Source organism: Narcine bancroftii, chromosome 5 (genome assembly GCF_036971445.1).
Source record: "Narcine bancroftii isolate sNarBan1 chromosome 5, sNarBan1.hap1, whole genome shotgun sequence".
NCBI classification, from domain to species: domain Eukaryota; kingdom Metazoa; phylum Chordata; class Chondrichthyes; order Torpediniformes; family Narcinidae; genus Narcine; species Narcine bancroftii.
Genome location: NC_091473.1, coordinates 55,468,450 through 55,490,813, shown reverse-complemented (window position 1 = coordinate 55,490,813; position 22,364 = coordinate 55,468,450).

Sequence of the window (22,364 nt, the reverse complement as noted above, 5' to 3'; positions counted from 1 at the left end):
TGATGATAGCCATTATGTTTACAGTTGTTTTTGGTGTATGCAGGAAGATTGATGACTTAAAAATTTCATATATTTAAATTTAAATTTAGAACCTACAGCACAGTATCAGGCCCTTTCGGCCCACGGGCCTGTGTCCGTTACACCTAATTGACAGACAATCCCAGGTACGTTATAGAATGGTGGGAGGAAACAGCAACACCTAAAGGAAACCCAAGCAGGCATGGGGAGAACATACAAAAACCTTACAGACAGTGCTGAATTCAAATCCGGGTCGTAGGCACCGTACCAGCATTGAGCTAACGACTACACTAATCTTGTCACCCTAATTAATCCTCCCATTAAATCAGACCAGTTCTATCAATAGAAGATTATGGGCCATCAGAGTTGACAGGTCTGAATTTTGGTAGAAACTTTTCAGGAAATATGCTTATTTATCCAAGATCCAGTAAGGGCCTTCAATTGGAGTGAGGTCCAGGAAGTGGTCATTGCTGGATTGCAACAAGGGACAAGGTAGGTTTACACAAGCTTTATCCAAGTGGTGGGGAGAGATGAAAATATGACATCCGAGCAAGCACTGGGACAATACCCAGCAGCAAATGAGATCAGCATTGTACAGAATGGAGGCTTCAGGTGAATTTATTTAATAATATATTTTAATCTTTATAAAAGTTGCCTCTTCTTATGAGATCCCAAATGTAAGTAAAATAAATATTATTGTTATTGCCACATGATACCTGATTTAGGAAATAGGTATATTCACCACTCTGCACATATGCACCATCTCTCTTTTTCTCACTCACACACACACACAATTCCAACCTGAACTATATGATGAATGCTACTCTCAAATAGCTTACTTTCCAAATTCTGATGGTTCTATCCCACATGTCTTTTTCCTACATCACCGGTTTGTCAAAATCACCACTTGCTCCACCACTCCTGTCCTTAAGCTCATATCTGGTCCCTTCTATGGACTGGAAATGGACTGGAGCTTGTCAAATTCCTTGTCTCCCTCAGTTCTTCTTGCTCTTTTGCATAGAGAGAGTGCAGATGTTAGACAATGGAGCAAAAGACAAGTTGCCAGTGGAGGTCAGGCCCAGGCAGTATCTGTGGAGGGAAATGGACAGACAACATTTCAGATTGTCATCTGGACTCACCCTGGCCTCAGCCCAATCCCACAGAAGTGTTGTTGAGCTGGATTCTCAAAATGCAGAACAGGATATCTGTTTGATGATTGGCATGGATTGAGTGGGCTGAGGAGCTTGTTTCCTCAGCTGTATCTCTCCATGATCTGTGACCCTGCGACTTTAACTTGTCTTTCATTTCTTAACTTCTCCTTCATTTCTTCCAGCATCCATACTGTGTCCTTAATTCATAAGTACCTCTGGATTCTTTACTTAGAAAAATACACACTGATGCTGGTGCAAAGAGCCCAGAACTGAGATTCAGTCAAAGAATAAACTGGCAACTACACAACTCAGCAGCAGGGGTTACAATTAATCCAAGATGCAGAATGGCAGGCAACAAGCAAGCAAAGAGAACAATGTAATTCATTTTGCCTTGTGGCTTGTAATAAATAATTACTCAAAGAAAGACATTCATTACTACACTGTGCTGTTACCCAGCAGAGCCTGGAATTGAAACAGATTGGCCCAAATCTTGATGGGACAATATTGTAAATAATGGTATACACAATGTTATTAATGCATGAGTCAGCCTCAGGCAAGGTAAAGGTATCATGTGAGTTATGAATCTCCAGAAATTGTTGGTCAATTTATGCCATTTCAAAATTACTTCAAAATTTAATGACTAAAGAACAAGGAGATTGGCCATGGTGCTGGTTGGTCTGTGTCAGTATCTAAATGAGCACCTCTACCCATTGCTCTTTCTAGTGATAAAGTGTTAATTGTCATACACATTCTACAATGTACAGATGCACTGAAATTCTTCCTTGCTGCAGCTGAACTGATAGTTGTAAAGAAAAATTATAACAGTAAACTAATTAAAATAGCTTAAAAAAGACAGCAAATGCATGATAGAGGTAATAAATATTTACAGTAATCCTGTTGCAACAGTTAAGAATTTGGGGCATAGGTATATTATATTTCCAAAGATTAACTCAAATTCAACTCATCATCTTCTATAAATAATTATAAAAGAAAGAAAATAAGAACAAAATAAAAGCCAATGTTCGCTATTTATCTCCCCATGGCTGCCCCATGATCGATGACATTTCTTAACACAGAAAGTGCTAGATTTCATCTGAAGACCAATATCCTGCATCATTTCCAATTCCCAAAATTATATTCAAGAGATGTGCTCTCATTCTTATTTGCCTGATTTCCTCTTTGACTCTTTAATTCTTCCAGAGAGAGATTTGTGTTGAGGAACACTTTGGGAATAGTGATCATTAGAAAGATGTTGAAGGATAGGGGTGGGTCCAAGGTTGAGATTCTTGATTGGAGTAAGGCAAATTTCGAGGAGATGCAAAAGGATTTAGAGGGTGTGGATTGGGATAATTTATTTTTACCAAAGAATGTAACAGATTAATGGAGGATATTCAAAGGGGAAATTTTGAGAGCACAGAGTTGGTATGTTCCTGAGAGGATTAAAGGAAAGGTTATAAAATATAGGGAGCCTTGGTCTTCAAAGGATATTAGGAATGTGGTTCGGAGAAAGAGGGATGGGTACAACAGGTTTAGGCATCAGGGAATAAATGAGGTGCTTGGGGAATATAAGGAGTGTATAAAAGAATCTTAAGAAAGAAATTAGAAAGGCTAAAAGGAGATATGAGGCTGCTTTGGCAGGCAAGGTAAAAATAAATCCAAAGGGTTTCTCCAGGTACATGAAAAGAACAGTGAGGGATAACATTGAGGATCAGTGGGGTAGGCTATGTGAGAAGTCAGAAGAGATAGGGAAAATTTTAAATGATTTTTTTTTCAGTATTCACTAAGGGTAGAGATATTGTGCCAGGTGAAGTAAGGAAATCTGCTAGTTAAGTCATGGATAATATACAGATTAATGAGGAGGTAGTATTGGCTATTTTAAAGAGAATCAAGGTGGATAAATCTCTGGGTCCTGACAAGATATTCCCTAGGACCTTGAGGAGGTTATTGTGCAAATAGTGGGGACTATGGCAGAATTATTTAAATTGTCACTGGCCATGGGGAGATGCTGGAGGATTGGAAGGTAGCTCATGTTGTTCCACTGTTTAAAAAAGGCTCTAAAAGTAAACATGGTAATTATAGGCCTGTGAGTCTGATGTTGGTGGTAGGTAAATTAATGTAAAGTGTTCTTAAAGAAGGTGTATGCAATTATTTGGAAAGACGGGGATTGATTAGGAGTAGTCAACATAATTTGTACATGGTAGATCATGTTTAACAAATCTTTTCATGCTTTTCAAGGAAGTTACTAAGAAGGTTGATGAAGGGAAGGCTGTGGATGCTATCTATATGGACTTTAGTAAGGTTTTTAACAAGGTTCCACATAAGTGGTTAGTTAGGAAGGTTCAAGCATTAGGTATTAATGTTGAAGTAGTGAAATGGATTCAACAATGGTTGGATGAGAGATGCCAGAGAGTAGTGGTGGAAAATTGTTTGTGAAGTTGAAGGCCAGTGACTAGAGGAGTGCCTCAGGGATTGGTAGTGGATCCATTGTTGTTTGTCATATATATTAATTATCTGAATGATAGGGTGGCAAATTGGATTAGTAAGTAATGCAGATGATAGGATGATTAATGGTATTGTGGACAGTGAAAAAGGTTATCAAAGCTTGCAATGGGATATAGGACAGGTAGAAGATGGGCTGAAAGATGGAAGATGAAGTTTAATACTAATAAATGTGAGGTACTACATTTTGGTAGGACTAATCAGCAAAGGTCATACATGTTAAATGGTAGACAATTAAGGAGGCCAATAGAACAAAGGGATTTAGGAACTCTGGTACATAATTCCCTGAAAGTTGAAGTGCATGTAGATAGAGTGGTGAAGAAAGCATTTGGTATGTTGGCCTTCATAAATCAGGGTATTGAATACAGGAGTTGGGATGTTATGTTGAAGTTGCATAAGGCATTGGTGAGGCCAAATTTGGAATATTGTGTTCAGTTTTGGTCTCTGAAATATATAAACAGAATAGAGAGAGTGCAGATGAGATTTACAAGAATGTTGCCTTGGTTTCATGGTTTGAGTTACAGGGAAAGGTTGACCAGGTTGGGACTTTATTCCCTGGACTGTAGAAGATTGAGGGATGATTTGATAGACATATTTAAAATTATGAGGTGGACAGATAGAGTCACTGTGGATAGGAGCTTTCCACTGAGAGTGGGGGAGATTCAAACAAGGGGACATGGATTGAGATTGAAGGGGGGAAAGTTTAGGGGAAACATGAGGAGGAATTTCTTCACTCAAAGGGTAGGGGAGTGTGGAATGAGCTTCCAGCTGAAATGGTCAATGCAGGTTCAATTTTAATATTTAAAGAAAAGTTGGATAGATATATAAATGAAAAAGGTATGGAAAGTTATGGGCCAGGTGCAGGTCAATAGGACAAGATGGAAGAAGGTGTTCAGCATGGACTCGAATGGCCAAACTGGCCTGTTTCTGTGCTGTAATTGTTATATGGTTATATGGCTTACTTTATGTTCGATCTTACACCTGTATTTATCATTAAGAAAAGCTTCCCTAACAGGTGCAAATACCAGTGAAATTCAGGGAAAGAATAAATCAGCAAGTGTACGACCCAGCAGCAGATGGTTAAAATTCATCTCAGATACGGAAGGGTGCACAACAAAGAAAGAAAACAATGCAATCATTCTGCCTTGTGGCTTGTAATAAATAATTACTCAAAAAGAGACATTTATTGCCACATAGCACTGTTGTCTAGCAGAGCTTAGAGGTGAAACTCATTGTCCCAAACCTTCTAGTGAAAATAACTGAATTATAATGCATTAACTCAAAATTTGGTCAGCAAGTTCAGGTGAAGAAGTTGTTACGAATAACAATGCACTCAACCAGGATTTTTGAGTTGCTTCACTCTGCTGTGCAATTTGCCCTGTAAAAATAGTCCACAAATTTCTTTACTTGCCTTAAGATAAAGAACCTCTATGAAACTGACAACATATTAAAGGTCTTGATTCACCCCGTGGTATTTTGTACTGGATTAGGGTGCAAAGAAATTACATGAATCTAATCACAGTTCAGCTGGCAACGATTGTGGCTTGTGGATTGAATCTTGGAGTGAACCAAATGCAACTCCAGACAGTTTTTAATGTATCTGTTCACTGGATATTAGAATTTATTATCCATCCATTACTGCCACAGAACTGAGCTTCTTCCAGAAGGCACAAGAATCAATCACGTTTCAGTGGGTCTGGACTCACATTTTGCGGAGCCAAGGTAGGCGTCCTTCCTTCAAAAGCACTGTTGGGTCAACTGGGATGTTTCTGACTGCCCTCTAGTGTTGTGGTCACAGATAAGGTCAGAAATTTAATTTCAGAAATATTTAATTAACTCTATTTGACTCCCCCTCCTTCCACAGTGGTATTTGAACTGGTGCATCCAAAAGGATAACTAGCATGTTCACTGTAACTGGGGGATGTGGGTAATGATTGGCAGAAGGCAATGGAACACAATTGCACAGCGGCATATGCATGTGTGGAAGATATTTCTGAGAGTAGATAACAGAATGACCGAGGACCTGCACATTTTTCCAAAATCTTTATTCATGGTCCATGTGTGCACTGTGGTCCAGAGCAACGCTGCCTTCATCAGGATGACAAAAAAAAACCTTAAATTTGATCTTAAAATTCTGGATGCAGAGGTGGTGCTGTTCTTAAATTATTGCATCAGCAGTTCAAATTTTGAGTAAATAATCCAGAAACTGATAGATGTCCCACCATGGCAACTGTGGAATTCAAATAATGATCTGGAAATGAAATGAAAAAAAGAAATGTCATTGGTATCTAAGGCAACAAAATTACTGGATTGTCAAAGAATTATTGTCATAGAAAGTGGCACAGTTAGTGTAGCGGTTAGAGCAACGCTGTTACAGCACCAACAATTGGGATGGGGTTCGAATCCTGCGCTGTCTGTCAGGAGTTTGTACATTCTCACCATGTCAGCATGAGTTCTCTACAGGGCCTCTGGCTTCCACCCACCCTTCAAAACATACCGGGGGTTTTAGGTTAATTGGGTGTGGTTGGAGGGAACAAGCTCAAGGACTGAAAGGGCCTGTTATCGTGCTGTATGCCTAAATTTAAAATGTTTTTTTTTTATTTAAAATTTATGAGAATTTGGAGAAAATGATCATCTTTATATCTTCAAGTGTACATTCAAATCCAGATTCTAATGTGATTGGCTCTGAAGTGGCTGAGCAGGCAACATATGGTCATTTTGTTGAAAGAGATGGAATTAGACTGGATATACCACTTGTGGCTACAATGTGGCTATAATGCCAAATGTGGCTCATTTCTCAGCTACTCTCAAAAACCAAATGTGACTACAATGCTCCCAGACAAATCAACTGTGCAAAGATCTCATCATATCAATGCACTGATATCTAAATTGGGAGAGTTGTCCCAAACAGATGAGGCTGGAGATATTGAGAAAGTCAGGATGTCTTTGAGGCAATTTAAACAGGGTTTATGTTTAGATCAGTGCGATAAAAAATGAATGTGTGTGATGTAACTTGAAGAGAGAGTGAGTGGTGGAGAGAACAAAGCGAGCAATTGTGGAAAATCATGATCTTCCATCATTGCACACATACTTTCTGTTCTCTGTAGGGTGAAGAGGTCAGGAGGAAGCCAAGATGGTTTGTGTATGGTACTACTGGCAGACATGGCTGTGAATACTTCAGGTTTGTCATTGCGGCATGTTTATTCATCACATTTCCAAGACATCACTGCAGGAGCCCTGCAGGGCGTCACAGGTTCATCATATCTTCAGCTGCTTCAGTGGTCTCCTTTGCATCATAAAGCCAGGAATGAAGATGTGCATCATGTTAAGTGCAGTTCACAATTCCTCCTTAAAAGCGGTCCCCGTGCCTACATGCAGCAAGACCTGGGCACCATCGAGACATTGGTTGAAGTGGTTAACTGTGCTGCAGAATTGCCATTAGTGACTATTTCTAATTGAAAGAGTCTAATCACCCACCTTCATGTTCAGCAGTATTAAAAGCACTGGGTCCCTTGCCACAAATTTTCTAGGATTATAATCTCCATTTAGTGCAGTCACTTAAATACTGCAGCTAATGTCGGACTCTGGTTTTACCCTACCCTTAATTTAGTCTATGTGTCATCTGAGTCCAGCATGTTCGTTAAATGAAGTGATAGGAGAAGGTATTCAGTTCAACAATCAGTTTATTACACAGCTCAAGAATAAAGCTTAACAGAGCTCTGGTTCAGTCGTTAGTTCATAGGTCACCTGCACAGTGAGCTATTCCCCAAGACTGACCTCTATTGTCCAGTCTCTACAATTTATATAGCTCACCTTATCATACAGAACAAAAGTTGGCTTCCTTTGCTAGATTTCATTATCATACAGAACAAAAGTTGGCTTTCTTTGCTAGATTTCTTGCATAAGATTTATCACAAGTAATTTCCTGCTCTGCAGATATCTGGGGTGTAGAGCTCCCATCTTAATCCTCAAGGCCAGAATATCCTGTTGTTTTGATCAGAAATCAATTCATACCCCAGATATTTCTAATTATTTTTTGGTCTCATCTGGCCATATTCTTCTGTTCTACTCACCACCTCCTTCTGTCTTAGCCTTCTTACTGAGTTAGTTTCCATTCTCTTTGTTTCTGACAGTCTCTGTCATGATTCTCTTTGCTCTTGTCTGGCTATCATCTCCTGTGCTAATCAACACCTCCTTTTGCCTTAACATTCCTACTAAATTGTTTCATACATATTCTCTCTTTTGTATTTTGGGAGCAGGCAATTCTAAACCTACTGTAATCAGCCAACTTTGCTACATACTGTGGCTGCCCCTTACTTACATTACTCTTTCCCTTCACCATGAGGTAAATATTAAATTGTTACATAGTACTGCGCTGGGTAGGTCATGTCTCCAGAATGGAGGACCATCGCCTTCCCAAGATTGTGTTATATTGCGAGCTCTCCACTGGACACTGAGACAGAGGTGCACCAAAGAAGAGGTACAAGGACTGCCTAAAGAAATCTCTTGGTGCCTGCCACATTGACCACCGCCAGTGGGCTGATATCACCTCAAACCGTGCATCTTGGCGCCTCACAGTTCGGCGGGCAGCAACCTCCTTTGAAGAAGACCGCAGAGCCCACCTCACTGACAAAAGACAAAGGAGGAAAAACCCAACACCCAACCCCAACCAACCAATTTTCCCTTGCAACCGCTGAAACCGTGTCTGCCTGTCCCGCATCGGACTTGACAGCCACAAATGAGCCTGCAGCTGATGTGGACATTACCCCTCTATAAATCTTCGTCCGCGAAGCCAAGCCAAAGAAGAAAGAAAAGAAAGAACATAATACTGGATTCATGTATACAAGCTGAATAGTACATAAGCATATATTCTACATATTTTCTATGATTAATTAACCCCTATATTCCAACATTAAAGGAACAAGTTAGAAACTAGGTATCCTCATGTGTATGACTCCCATTCTGTCACCGCACACAGGGCACATGTCAAGATCATGATGGAACACTCTTATTCAGTCTGGATGCACAAACAAGCTTAATATTATCAGGATAAAGTAGCCTGAATGATTGTCATCCCATGAAATACCCTCCTTCAATGGAACACTGTGGCTGCAGTGTGAACTAATAAAAAGTGCACTACACTTAGAACACAGAGCGTAGAACATTCCACCACAGTACAAGCTCTTCAGCCATAATGTTCTTCTGACCTATATAAACCTACTCCACAGCAATCTAATCCTTCCCTACCTCACATCCATAATCATCTATTTTTTTTAACATCATGTGCCTATCTAAAAGTCTTTTGAATATCCCTATTGTACCAGCCTCTTCCACCACCCTGCAATGCTTTCCAGGCACCCACCACTCTGTGAATAAAAAACCTACCTCTATTATATCCCCTAAACTTCCCTCCACTCACCTTATACAAATGTCCTCTTCTATTTGCTCCTGTCACCCCAGGAATAGGTGCTTGCTGCCCACCCTATCAATGCTCCCATAATCTTGTGTACCTCTATTAAATCACCTCACATCCCTAAAGAGAAAAATTCTCACTTCCAATGAAATGTTTTCCAATCCAGGCATCAGACTGGGAAATCTCATTTGCACTCTCTCAACACATCTACATCCTTCCTGTAATGAACTGACCAGAGTGACACCCCAAGTGAGGTGAACCAGAATTTTATTGAGCAGCAATATTACCTCATGACTCTTGTCCAGGTTACTCTGACAGCATCTCCCAAGTCACTGAGAACAGTATGGGTAACAGGTACATGGAAAGAAAGCCAGCTGTAGGTTTCTCTCTAATTTGTGCACTGCCCTGAAATGGAAATATAGCATTGATTCTTCATCATCACTGGGTCTAAATCTGGAAGTCTTGCCCTTATGCTGCTATGGGAGTGCCTTTACCAGAAGGACCACTGCAATTCAAAAGTCATCTCTCCACCTTATGAAGGCTGGACAGTAAAAATAAAACTGCTGAAGTTAGCTCACACCATTTACAATGCACAGCCAATGGAAACTTGACATTCTCATCACAAGATTTAATTGCTTGGCCAATTATAGATATCATATCTTGGAATGATAGCAAGTGGAAATAACAGCTAGTTTTATTTCATCACATTGGTGCCAATTATGCACATAAGTGGAACTAATTTTTCATGCCGCTGATGTGTTAACATTCAACGTTCATAGTTCCAATTAAACAAGTTTGTCTGCATCTTCTACTTTCACTGCAAGTTTAGAATTGCTCCACTCCCTCCGCCCCCTTCAACCTGTTGAATCCTATGCAGGATAAGGCATTTAACAGCAGGTAGAGATGAATATTAAATGCCATTGTAGTTTGATATTGTGTTTCTGGCACAGAGAAAATATCAATGCCAGGAGAATAACAAGAAGCTCCAATTACCACTGATGTCAGCTATCATCGGAGAACAGGTCCTTTTTCTCTCCTCAGCTAACCTGCTATGTTTGTCTGCATCGATTTCCAGACATAATGGCTCTAGCTTCAATTTCTACTTCACATTAATAAAATTAGTTTTGTTTTAGTTGGAACTTCAAGTTGCAAATTAACAACTCATAGCTCTTGGCCACAGTCCAGCCAAATTAAAGTAACAAGGAGATGGTGACTCCAGTGCAAAGAGTGGTTGCATTTAAATCATGACTTTCACATTGCAAAAGGTCTTAAATCGCTTTATAACTGGTGAAATTTTTTTTTTCAAATTGTTATTGTTGTGGTAACACACTTCTGTATACTGTTACTTAGTTGCTGTCACTGTGTATATGTTTGGTTCAAATGTATGGCTGGCCCGCCTTCCCTCAGTGATTCCACGACCTGGAATCTCCTAATAAAGGCAGTAAGCTAACTCCCAGTACGAGTTCTGTGATTGGGCCAGAATAGGAGCATGGTCCTAGTCTTATGGTATTAAAAGCATGTTGTCCTGCAACTCCAGTCTTTTGGTATTATTGATAGTTTATCAATTTTAATACCATAAAAATTTTGCAACAAACAAGCTGCTAAACTTGGACAAACTACATGTAGATCTGTGAAAACCCAATCCCCCAGACCAATTCGAGCTCTAGCTTATCTGCTTCAATAACTTCTTGCACACCAATGCTCAAGTCATGAATACTGATGACGACAGCACAGGGGACAGGGTCAGAGGTGCAATGGCTTTGGGCCTACCCCTTCATCAGAGGGTGCACAAGGCTCAACGAAGCCATGAGCAATGTCCAAAGCAGGTACAGCCCAAGACTAACGTGGTCTACTCCAGGCACCTCCTTGCTACAGGCAAGCAGCGGCCCAGTGAGCCTTCCAAGAGTATATTCGGGCCCTGTGTGAACTCGGGAGGGCCTGCGGCTATAAAGATGTAAATGCAGAAGTCCATACAGACGGGCTCAACCGCGATGCCTGCATAGTGGGCATCAGCTCAGACTATATCCAACAGCGGCTACTGGAGCTTGATGAACCAACCTTGGAAAAGGCCATGTACATCAAACTGCCAGAAAAGGAGAACGAGGAAACAAACTGTAAACCTAAACAAAAATGGGAATAAGATCGAAACATAAAGATAAAGAATGAAACATGGGAAAAGCTATGCTCCGGAACCATGAGAAATACAATAAACACGAGGTTACGCATGATACAATATAATTGGTTACACAGACTATACATCACCCCCAAAAGTTAAATAAATGGGACCCAACAGTATCAGACAGATGTTTTCGCTGTAAAAAGGAAACGGGAACAACAATACATGCAATTTGTACATGTGAGAAAGTGGAAAAATTTTGGGAAGATCTAAATCAGATATTAAATAAAATCACAAAAAGCAATATACCAAAAAACCCAGAGATCTTCCTTCTAAGTAATATAAGAAATAAAGAATTTGGACTCGATTTGGATGGAGCACAGAAAAGATTTATTATGATAGCCCTAGCTGTAGCAAAAAAATGTATTATGTCAACCTGGAAATTAGAAGACAACTTGAGAATACAACAATGGTACATAGAAATAAATAAATGTATTCCATTAGAAAAAAATAACATATAATTTAAGAAATAACATCACAATATTCAAACAAATATGGGAACCATACATGAAGTACAATAGAGAAATCCTACCATGAACCTCCACCACCTAAAATGACAGAAGAAGACAACAAAATGAACTGACTCAGTTTATAAAAGTAAAGGATAAAAATTTCTTGTTTATTTTATTAAGTGATGACATTGTTTAACGGATTTAATGTATCTTATAGATTGAACTTTGAATAAATGGGAAGGGGGAGAGGGAGGGAGGGAAGGGAGGGGGGGAAGGGGAGAAAATGACACTGTATATATTCAAGAGAAAAATGTCTATGTATTTTGGTCAATTATGTTTATTGTGTAAAAAATAAAAAAATTAAAAAAAAGAAAAGGCCATTGAGGTCACAATAATCCTGGATGTAGCCCTCCTTACTCAAACTTCTTCACATCTGACAATGCAGCCAGCTTGTAAGGATCATAGATGCTGCCATCTTGGAACGTGGGTTCCCACTATGCCATTGCGCAAGGGTGCTCTGACTTCATCGCTGCCACTGCTATCACTGAGCCCCTGAAATGCTACTTCTGCAGCCAACTGGAACATCCCCAGAAGTGCTGCCCAGCCAAACAACCAGTGTGCTCAGGATGCGGGAAGTATGTAAGTGCAGACCTTCCCCGATGAGCAGTGGCGTGTGCGGCAATGGGGGCAGTCATCACTTCTGCCATCACTTCCATTCCCGTACAATACCACAGCATGCATCCCGGGAAAGCCATCATCTACCCAGCCATGGCAGCAGGCGCCATCTTACCGATACGATACCGACAGCGACTCCAACTATGACAAGGTACTGGCTTCCATTACACTCGGCCAGCACAGCCCTCACTAGCTTACTCGCTCAATGATGGAGGTCAAAGTAAAGGTCATCCTGATACATATCTGTTCAACAGCAGCGGCACTGAAAGTTTTGTGCACCCCGACGTGGTGCGGGACTGTTCACTCGTGGTGAGTCCATCCAGTTGCATGATATCCCTGGCATCCAGGTCACAGTCGGCTGAGACTCTGGGCTACTGCATGGTATAACTAACTGCACGGGATGCTACTTATGACAATTTTAAACTGTTGGTCATGCCCCAGCTCTGTGCACTGGTAACCCTGGGGTAAGACTTCCAGTGCCACCTCAAGAGCACCACTTTGGAATTTGACAGGCCCGATCCTCCCCTCACTGTCTGAAACCAACAATGTTTAATCTGCCCACTCTCCCCTCCACATGCAAGCAATAGGCACACTATGTCCTACCCACTGTGTTCGACATGCGGGCTCTTCACCTTCCGGGTACCACCCCCCTGCCTCTGTTCGCTAACGTCACCTCCGACTGCAAACCAATCACCATCAAGAGCAGGAGATACAGCACAGAGGACAGGGCATTTATCAAGTCAGAGGTGCAACGGCTTCTGGCTGAGGGGATTATAGAACCAAGCATAGCTCCCTGGAGGGCATAGGTCATGGTGGTCAAGAACGGGGAAAAATTCCACATGGCAGTTGACTAGTCAAACCAAAAACCAGTTCACGCAACTGGATGTGTACAACCTTCCCAGCACAGCCAATATGGTGAATCAGACAGCCCAATACCGGGTGTTCTCTACCATTGATCTAAAATTGGCATACCACCAACACCTCATCTACCTTGAGAACCATTAGTATACTGTATTTGAGGTGGACCATCCCCTTTGGGGTCACCAATGAGGTCTCTGTTTTCCAACTGGAAATGGACCAAAATGAAGACCAGCATGGGTTCAAGGCCACATACCCATATTTGGATAATGTGAACATTTGCGGCCATGACATGCAGGATCATGACACAAACCTGGCGAAATACCTCAAGACACTAAGGCACTCAACTTCACTTACTGGCCACTCTCGGTTGTGTTGTGGAACATGGTGTCATTGGACCTGATCCCGACTGCATGCAACCCTTGATGGAATTCCCTCTGCCTCACAGCCTCAAGGGCCTAAAGTGGTACCTTGGCTTTTTCTCTTATTATGCACAGTGGGTTCCCAGTTATGCCAACAAGGCCTAACCCTGGTGAAAGCCACATCCTTCCCACTCCAGGTAGATGCTCAGGAGGCCTTCACCCGCATCAAAGGGGACATTGCCAAGGCCACGATGCATGCCATGGAAGAGTCCACCCCCTTTCAGATGGTGAGCGATGCCTCTGATTTCCCCTAGTACCCCCTCTCAACCAAGCGGGCAGACCAGTAGCATTCTTTTCCTGCACCCTCCATGGCCCTGAGGTCCAACACTCCTCTATTGAGAAGAAGGCCCAAGTGATCATTGAGGCGGTGCACCATTGGAAGCATTACCTGGCCGGTGAACGATTTACCTTGCTGACTGATGAACATGCAGTCACATTCATGTTCCACAACAAACAGCGGGGCAAGATCAAAAATGATAAAATCCTGAAGTGGAGGATAGAACTCTTTACTTATAATTATGACATCCTCAACGAGCCCCCTGATGCCCTGGGGAACGTAGTCCAACCAGCACCAATCCCTCCATGAAGTCCTCTACAACCCTGGAGTCACTATGCCTTTTCATTTTATTAAGGCCAAAAATCTCCCCTACTCCATCGACAACATCCAGACCCTGACTGGAGACTGCCAGGTTTGCGCTGAATGCAAACCATGTTTGTACAGGCCCGACAAGTTACATCTGATCAAGGCTACTCACCCTTTGAGCGCCTGAGCTGGATTTCAAAGGGCCCCTGGCCTGTACTTCCTCAACATTTTTGATGAGTTCTCCCGTTTCCCCTTCGTCATCCTCTGCCCAGATATGACCACGACCACTGTTAAAAAGACACTATGCAGCAACTTCGCCCTATTTGGATACCTGAGCTACGTCCACAATGATCGGGGGCCCTTTTTTATGAGGGATGAGCAGCAAAAGTAACTGTTAGTGTGGGGTATCACTACCAGCAGAATGATGAGCTATAGCCCTGGAGGAATGGCCAGGTGGAGCAGGAGAACGCCACAGTATTGAAGGCAGTCCTTCTAGCATTAAAGTCCAGGGTCTATCCTTCTCCCAGTGGCAGGTAGTCCTCACCATTGCCCTCCATGCAATCAGATCCCTCCTGTGTACCTCCATCAAATCCACACTTCATGAAAGGCTGTTTTCCTTCCCCAAGAAATCAGTATTGAGGATATGTATGGAGCCTAAGACCGAGCCACTGGTCAAGAAGGTACACCTCCCCATGTCAAACCCCAGTACAACTCTGAGGACATGAAGACACAGTCTCTGTCCAGGACCTGGCCTGCACAGGACACACCGAGACCACCACTGACCCAGCACCACCCCCCAAACCCACTGATCCCCCTCACACCCAGGCACCCTAACCAACCCAGGCACCAGCTGCTACGACCTCCAAGGCTGATCCCCACCCCACAGCCTGACTCCCGTACTGCCTAACCCACCCTCACCCCGGATACACCAATTGTTAACATACCCCTGTCCGACCAGGGATGTGCCACAGCCAGCACCATGACAGTCCACAAGGAACAAAAGGCTACTGGACTGGTTGAACATGATGGACACTATACTTGTTTCAGAGGAATCTAAGTGTAGCTTCTCTGCCCAATCTTCAGACAAGTTGCTAAAGATTGTTCTGAAATCTGCTTCTTCTGAGGAATGAGCAGACTTCATCATTTATTCAAATGTGTGGGAGTGGAATCGAGCCTCATCTGCAGTCTACCAGGAATTAAGTTTTGCACCAAAAATGATCGGTCCGTCACAATGTCTTGCTAGCTTCCTTTTGCTAAAGGAAGGCATTCTCAATATAATTTGCCAGATGACACAAATTCTGGAAATATAGAGCTCGAACAATTTTGACAAAATCTTCACTTTTTCATGTAATTGCCCACGCACATTTGATTTACCCACGCTTTTATAATTTTTATATATCACCATTAACCTGTGCATGGTATGAGTGACAGTGATCTACCATCCAAATGCTCACTTTGGAAACTATGGGCCATAATCTTAAACCGATAGGAAAATCCCATCTGATTGCTATTTGTTGCAGAAGTGTTTTGTTTTGCTTGATTTCAAAAATAGTCTTATTCCCAATAAAGATATTTTTTTTATATTCTTAGTATCATATTTGTCTGTACATTTCACTACTGTCCATGTTATGTTAATCATTTACTTTACTCCATAACATCCTTGCCTCTGATGTGGTCCCTGGGGTCCGCTCTTAGCCCTCTCAATGCCTGGTAGTGTAAAAGACCTGAGATTGTGGTCTATCCCTACAAAGCTAATGCTGACATGCAGTTCCAGTGGGAAAGCAAGCTTAATAACAATATATTGTAAAGGCTCTTGGCTCTTGGGTCCCTCACCTCTCCCTTTTTATCAGAGGGGCTAGATGCCTCATTTCCTCCTCGACTCATATTCTCATTGACTCATTCCCTTAACAATCTAGTTCTGAAAATCTTTTCATTAAAACATCGGCTTAACGGTATGGTTAGCATAGAAGCGCAATGCCTTTACACCATCAGCAATTGGGATTGGGGTTCGAATCCCTTGTTGTCTGTAAGGAATTTGTACTTGCTACCCATGCCTGGGTGGATTTTTTCCAGGGGCTCTGGTTTCCTCCCTCTGTTCAAAAATGTACCAGGGGTGTAGGCTAATTGGGTGTAAGTTGGGTGCCATGGACTTGTGGAGCAAAATGGCCTGTTACCATGCTATAAGTCTAAATTAAAAAATGTAATTAATAAATAGATGACACAAAAGGTGAGGTCGCAATTAATATATTTATGTTATTAAATATATCTGGGTTTTGGACATCAAATACACCAATTAACCCATAACCCTTGTATGTTTTTCAGGCTGAGAAGAAACTGGAGCAGAGGAAACCCCGCAGACCACGGGGAGAATAGACAAAGTCGACAGTGGCAAGAATTACCAATTATGAGTGGTGCATTTTGCTGATAGATCCAATTTATTCCAATGCATGTGCATTTCAAATCTCCAATCATCTGGGGGTCTAATTTGCAATAATGAGGCACTGCTTGGTTCTATGACACATTTTGAACCAGCTTTATTTAGGTGCAGATCAAGGCTGGCAAGAGCAAGGTGATCTATTTATTTCCGGAGCTACCTCTGTCTTTACAAATTAGTACAGGAGTAAATGGAATAAAGGAACTGGCTAAATGCTTAATGTCAGCCGTTACAATCTCTGAGCCTTGGCAGCATTCTGAATCGAGTGCAGCATAACAATATGGAATCTCCCTAGGAATGCAGGATCACCAGAGGAACTAATTAGTGCAGGAAAGCCTGCAGAGTAGGCAGATGTAAAGACTGAGGGAATCATTACAGTTTCCCAAAGCCTTGGCAAGACAAAGTGATCTGCTTGTCATACTGTATCCATTGGGCTAGCTGAGCAAAGAAAGCACAAGACTTGCCAGCTCACAGTAATCATAAACTTTGTCAGTGCTAAATAAGGGGTTGTCATATAGAACACTGTGATGGAGATGGGGTGGGTGGGAGGGGGAGGGGGGAGGGGAGGGAATAGTGATTGGTTGGTGAGAGCTCAGGAAATGTCTGATCTCTGCAATGCAACCTTTTAAAGAAGCACAATTAAGAGTGTCCCGTGTGGCTCCACCATTGTGTGGTATGGTAGCTGCAAAGCATCAGACTAGAAATTAATACTGAGGGTAATTAAAATGGCTGAGAAGATCACTGTGGTCTCCCTTTCTTCTATTGGTGACATTTACCAGGAGTGTTGCTTTAATAGGGTTCAAAGAATCATTGAGGATCCTTACCATCTAGCACATAGTATCTTTGACCTACGACTGTCAAGAAAGAGATACAGGAGCATCAAAAATCAGGACTCCAAGGCTGGGCAATAGCTTCTTATCATAGGACACACTGAGACCACCACTGACCCAGCACCACCCCCCAGATGATGAAGAGTATCCAGTAATTGAGTAATTCATTCCAAAATAGTTATATATATTTATTTTGAATTATATCTTTATGCATATATATATATATGATTATTATGTACTGTACAATGTGTGTATGTGTATGCACCAGGGTCCAGAGAAACATTGTTCCATCTGGTTGAAATCATACAGTCAGATGATAATGAGCTTAAACCTGAACTTAGAGAAGATGGTCATCCGAAATCTAGTCATCAGTACTGAAGCAATCCACCTTCACCAAATGTCATGGCAACCATCAGGTTTTCCGTTGGCTTTGTCAGCAGCCTTCCTTTCAATTGCCTGTCTGCAGGGTCCCTTCCACTCCATCCAAACCACTGTGGCCTCCATGCTGGTTGCCTGCTGCTATTTCAAGAATTGAGCTCTTCAACCACATCACAGCTGGGCTCAACAGGCATGCAACCAAGGTTGGCAGTGTTGATCACCATCGAGTGACTCCGTTCCTGTGGGCTTCAAGGCTGAGTAGCCTTTCACCACAATGTTCCCTCAGCATGCACACAAGGCAATAAAATTTGTGTGAATGAATGCCTCCCAGATCCTCTGGCTGTGTCTTAACTCTGACTGACTTAATTCCATTTTGTGATCTGCCATAACAATGCAGTAAATTGTAGCAACTTCATTGGCTTGTGCGCCCGCTTGGTGTCGCTTGCTCCTTGATACAATTCCATCATCGCCAAGTTACTGAGGTTGACGTTGAATTATTTTTTTGTCATGTGTTCCGAAATACAATTAAATAAAAATGTCATGACACAAAAGAACAATTGTAACATTCAGCCACAGTTTAAGGTGAGAGGAGAGAGATTTAATAGAAACTTGAGACAGTGGCATCACTAGGGTTGGTGTCACCCAGTGCGGTAACTCATGGTGCTAATCCATCTCCTGTACCAAATCATACAGAATCCTTAGTAATGTTTTTTGTACTACTGCATCCTATAAATCATAATTCCCGTATATCACTGAATGTAATGGCTATAGTAGTGAAATAAAAAAAGATCAAAATTAAAATAATACCTTTAAATTACAATATCATATGCACAGTCTAAATGTATTCACATTTACATAGTTTCATGTAGGTAAAGTGACAATTCGGTAAGAAAACAATAGAATTCAAAATAAAAAAATTGGGCGGATTTAACATTCCACTTTATTGTTACATGAGGTAGGTTAGGTTTCTTCTTCTTCTTTGGCTTGGCTTCGTGGATGAAGATTTATGGAGGGGGTAAATGTCCACGTCAGCTGCAGGCTCGTTTGTGGCTGACAAGTCCGATGCGGGACAGGCAGACACAGTTGCAGCGGTTGCAGGGGAAAATTGGTTGGTTGGGTTGGGTTTTTCCTCCTTTGCCTTTTGTCAGTGAGGTGGGCTCTGCGGTCTTCTTCAAAGGAGGTTGCTGCCCGCCGAACTGTGAGGCGCCAAGATGCACGGTTTGAGGTGAGATCAGCCCACTGGCGGTGGTCAATGTGGCAGGCACCAAGAGATTTCTTTAGGCAGTCCTTGTACTTTTTGGTGCACCTCTGTCACGGTGGCCAGTGGAGAGCTTGCCATAGAACACGATTTTGGGAAGGTGATGGTCCTCCATTCTGGAGACATGACCCACCCAGCGCAGCTGGATCTTCAGCAGCGTGGACTCGATGCTGTCGACCTCTGCCATCTCGAGTACTTCGACGTTAGGGATGAAAGCGCTCCAATGAATGTTGAGGATGGAGCGGAGACAACGCTGGTGGAAGTGTTCTAGGAGCCGCAGGTGATGCCGGTGGAGGACCCATGATTCGGAGCCGAACAGGAGTGTGGGTATGACAACGGCTCTGTATACGCTTATCTTTGTGAGGTTTTTCAGTTGGTTGTTTTTCCAGACTCTTTTGTGTAGTCTTCCAAAGGCGCTATTTGCCTTGGCGAGTCTGTTGTCTATCTCGTTGTCAATCCTTGCATCTGATGAAATGGTGCAGCCGAGATAGGTAAACTGGTTGACCGTTTTGAGTTTTGTGTGCCCAATGGAGATGTGGGGGGGGCTGGTAGTCATGGTGGGGAGCTGGCTGATGGAGGACCTCAGTTTTCTTCAGGCTGATTTCCAGGCCAAACATTTTGGCAGTTTCCCCAAAACAGGACGTCAAGCGCTGAAGAGCTGGCTCTGAATGGGCAACTAAAGCGGCATCGTCTGCAAAGAGTAGTTCACGGAAAAGTTTCTCTTGTGTCTTGGTGTGAGTTGCAGGCGCCTCAGATTGAAGAGACTGCCATCCGTGCAGTACCGGATGTAAACAGCGTCACATAATCAATAATGTCCCAAAATAATGTAGGACTTGTAGACAAATACATATGGAAATAAAGCACCAGAAAATTTGACAAAAAGCAGCGACTATAAAAACACCAGCAACAACGAAATGACAGCGCGTGCTTGTAGCGCGTTCTTACGAAACCACGTGATTCGGAGCATCATTGTAATTGGGTAATAATGACAGCTCTGACCAAAGTGCATTAGAAGGTTCAAAAAGTAAATTAGCATTGAGTTTTAGCTTTGTAGGTATGTTAATACATGTAAACTGGGCTTATGAAAAATGTTTTTGTTGTTATAACTTACTGCAGGGATATTTTAATGAAAAATAATAAATTTCTGCTGAAGCACAAAAATTTTATAGACAGTCATTTTGATGTCACCTCCTCCGATGCTGTCACCCTGTATGGTCTGCATCCCCTGTGCCCCCTTACCTGAGTTACCTGAGGGGTAACTTCTTTTTTACACAGAGAGCAGTGGTGTATGGAACACACTACCAAAGGAGGTAGCTGAGGCAAAGATAGGAAAGGTTTCGAGGGATATGGGCCAAATGCAGGTAGGTGGGATCTTTGTATGAGAGGCATTTTGGTCATTGACTATATAAATCCAACTCTACCCCAGCCTGTGGAGAACCGCAATTCATTGCAGGGAATTATTTGTTGACACTATCCATATATCCTGCCTCTGCCTCAGTTAATAAACAGCATGCAACATGATCTCCTGTGTTTCTGAACAGAATCTTCTTTTAAATGCACACAATGCCTTGGCTAGATTGTAAAAATAAGGCTGGATGATGTTTTGAATGTCTCACTCACTGTTAGATTTAAAGCTGAAGATCTGACAATTTCTCCTGACTGTTTTTCACTGATAGCAGAAATAATGAGTGGTTCTCCTTGGTGGAAAGCTCTCGGGAATAGAAAGCCCTGCAGCCTTGCTAACTGTGCATCTACATACTGTAGATGGCTTTGATTTTGTAAGTCACAGGACAGATTTCAGTCTTGGATTTCCAAAGCATTCAGAGCCTGCCTCACGATTCTCTCCACATACCAACATGTAATTTTCTCATTAAAACTTTGCAGTTACTTTCAATTCCTGAACATTGCTATGATTATCCAACAGTAAACAGTTCCCTCGAAGGCATTGCAGAATATTTCACAAGAATTTCCTCCCTTTGCACTAATTTATCTCAAGCTTCACTCTATCATTAATTATATCCAGGGTTTAAGTTCTGTCAATACAATCGCAGATACTGAAACAATAGAGAAAAGTAGCTGAACGCAGCCTTTTTTTCAAATTATTCCATCAACGTTTGGCAACTTTGTGAACCAGAGCTTTTATTCTCATTGATTTCTCCTGATTCAAGCAGAGCAAGGAGGATAGTACTTGAGGAATGCCACAGACTAATTTCTCCAGTGGTAAATTTCAGGCAATAAAGTGGGAGATTAAGAATTGATGTTGAATGAGTAACTGCAATATAAGTTTCAGGCAACTGGCAGGAGGTCACAGGCCTACAGGCCCAAGATAGCATTTAAAGAGAGTTTTGAAACAGTTGCAATTCTGCGCCTGACAACTTTTTATGTGAAAGCATCAATATCTGAATCTTATGAAGCAGATGAATATTCAATAAATATTTATACTTGTTAATTTAACATTGAAATGAAGTATAAAATTATGTCAGGGGCACAAAAACACTAGTGATCTTCAATACAAATATATAGATTCATAAAGAGATACAGCACAGAAACAAAATCGTTCATCCCACTAAATCTGTTCTGATCCTTAACCATCCATTCACACAAATCCAACAGAAGTCTCATTTTTCTATTCTACCCAAATTCTTATCAACTACCCTCAGATTTTCCTATCCATTGTCCGCTGGGGGAAATTTACAGCAGCCAATTTAACCAATTCAACTGCATGTTTTCAGGATGAAGAAGAAAGCTGGAGCACCCAAAGGAAGCCCATGCAGTCACAAGGAGAACATGCAGACTCCATGCAGACATCACCTGAGGTCAGGATTAAGCCTAGTAGCGATGGAGTGGCTCTACATGCTGTGCCTCTGCAGTACTATTCATTTATCTGTCAATGCAGTAAAACTGATAATCCAGCTGTGGTAAACCACTGTTATGCTCTTATTGGCTGTTGTCAGCTGGGCATGCCTCCAGAGAGTGATCCTACCCATAGTCCTTTGCATGCTTCCCCCATTCCACTCTGCCTTGATCAGTCAATGAGGTGACGGCTGTTCCAGTCTATAGTTTATAAAAACCTATCAGTTTTGCAACTTTAGTCTTTTATGATTATTGATGGTGCATCGCCAACACCATCGGATTTTTGGAGGTGGGAAATCAGCACATTACACCCATGAATTTTGACACTTTTTTACACGTTACACTGTAGTATTATAAATGTTGC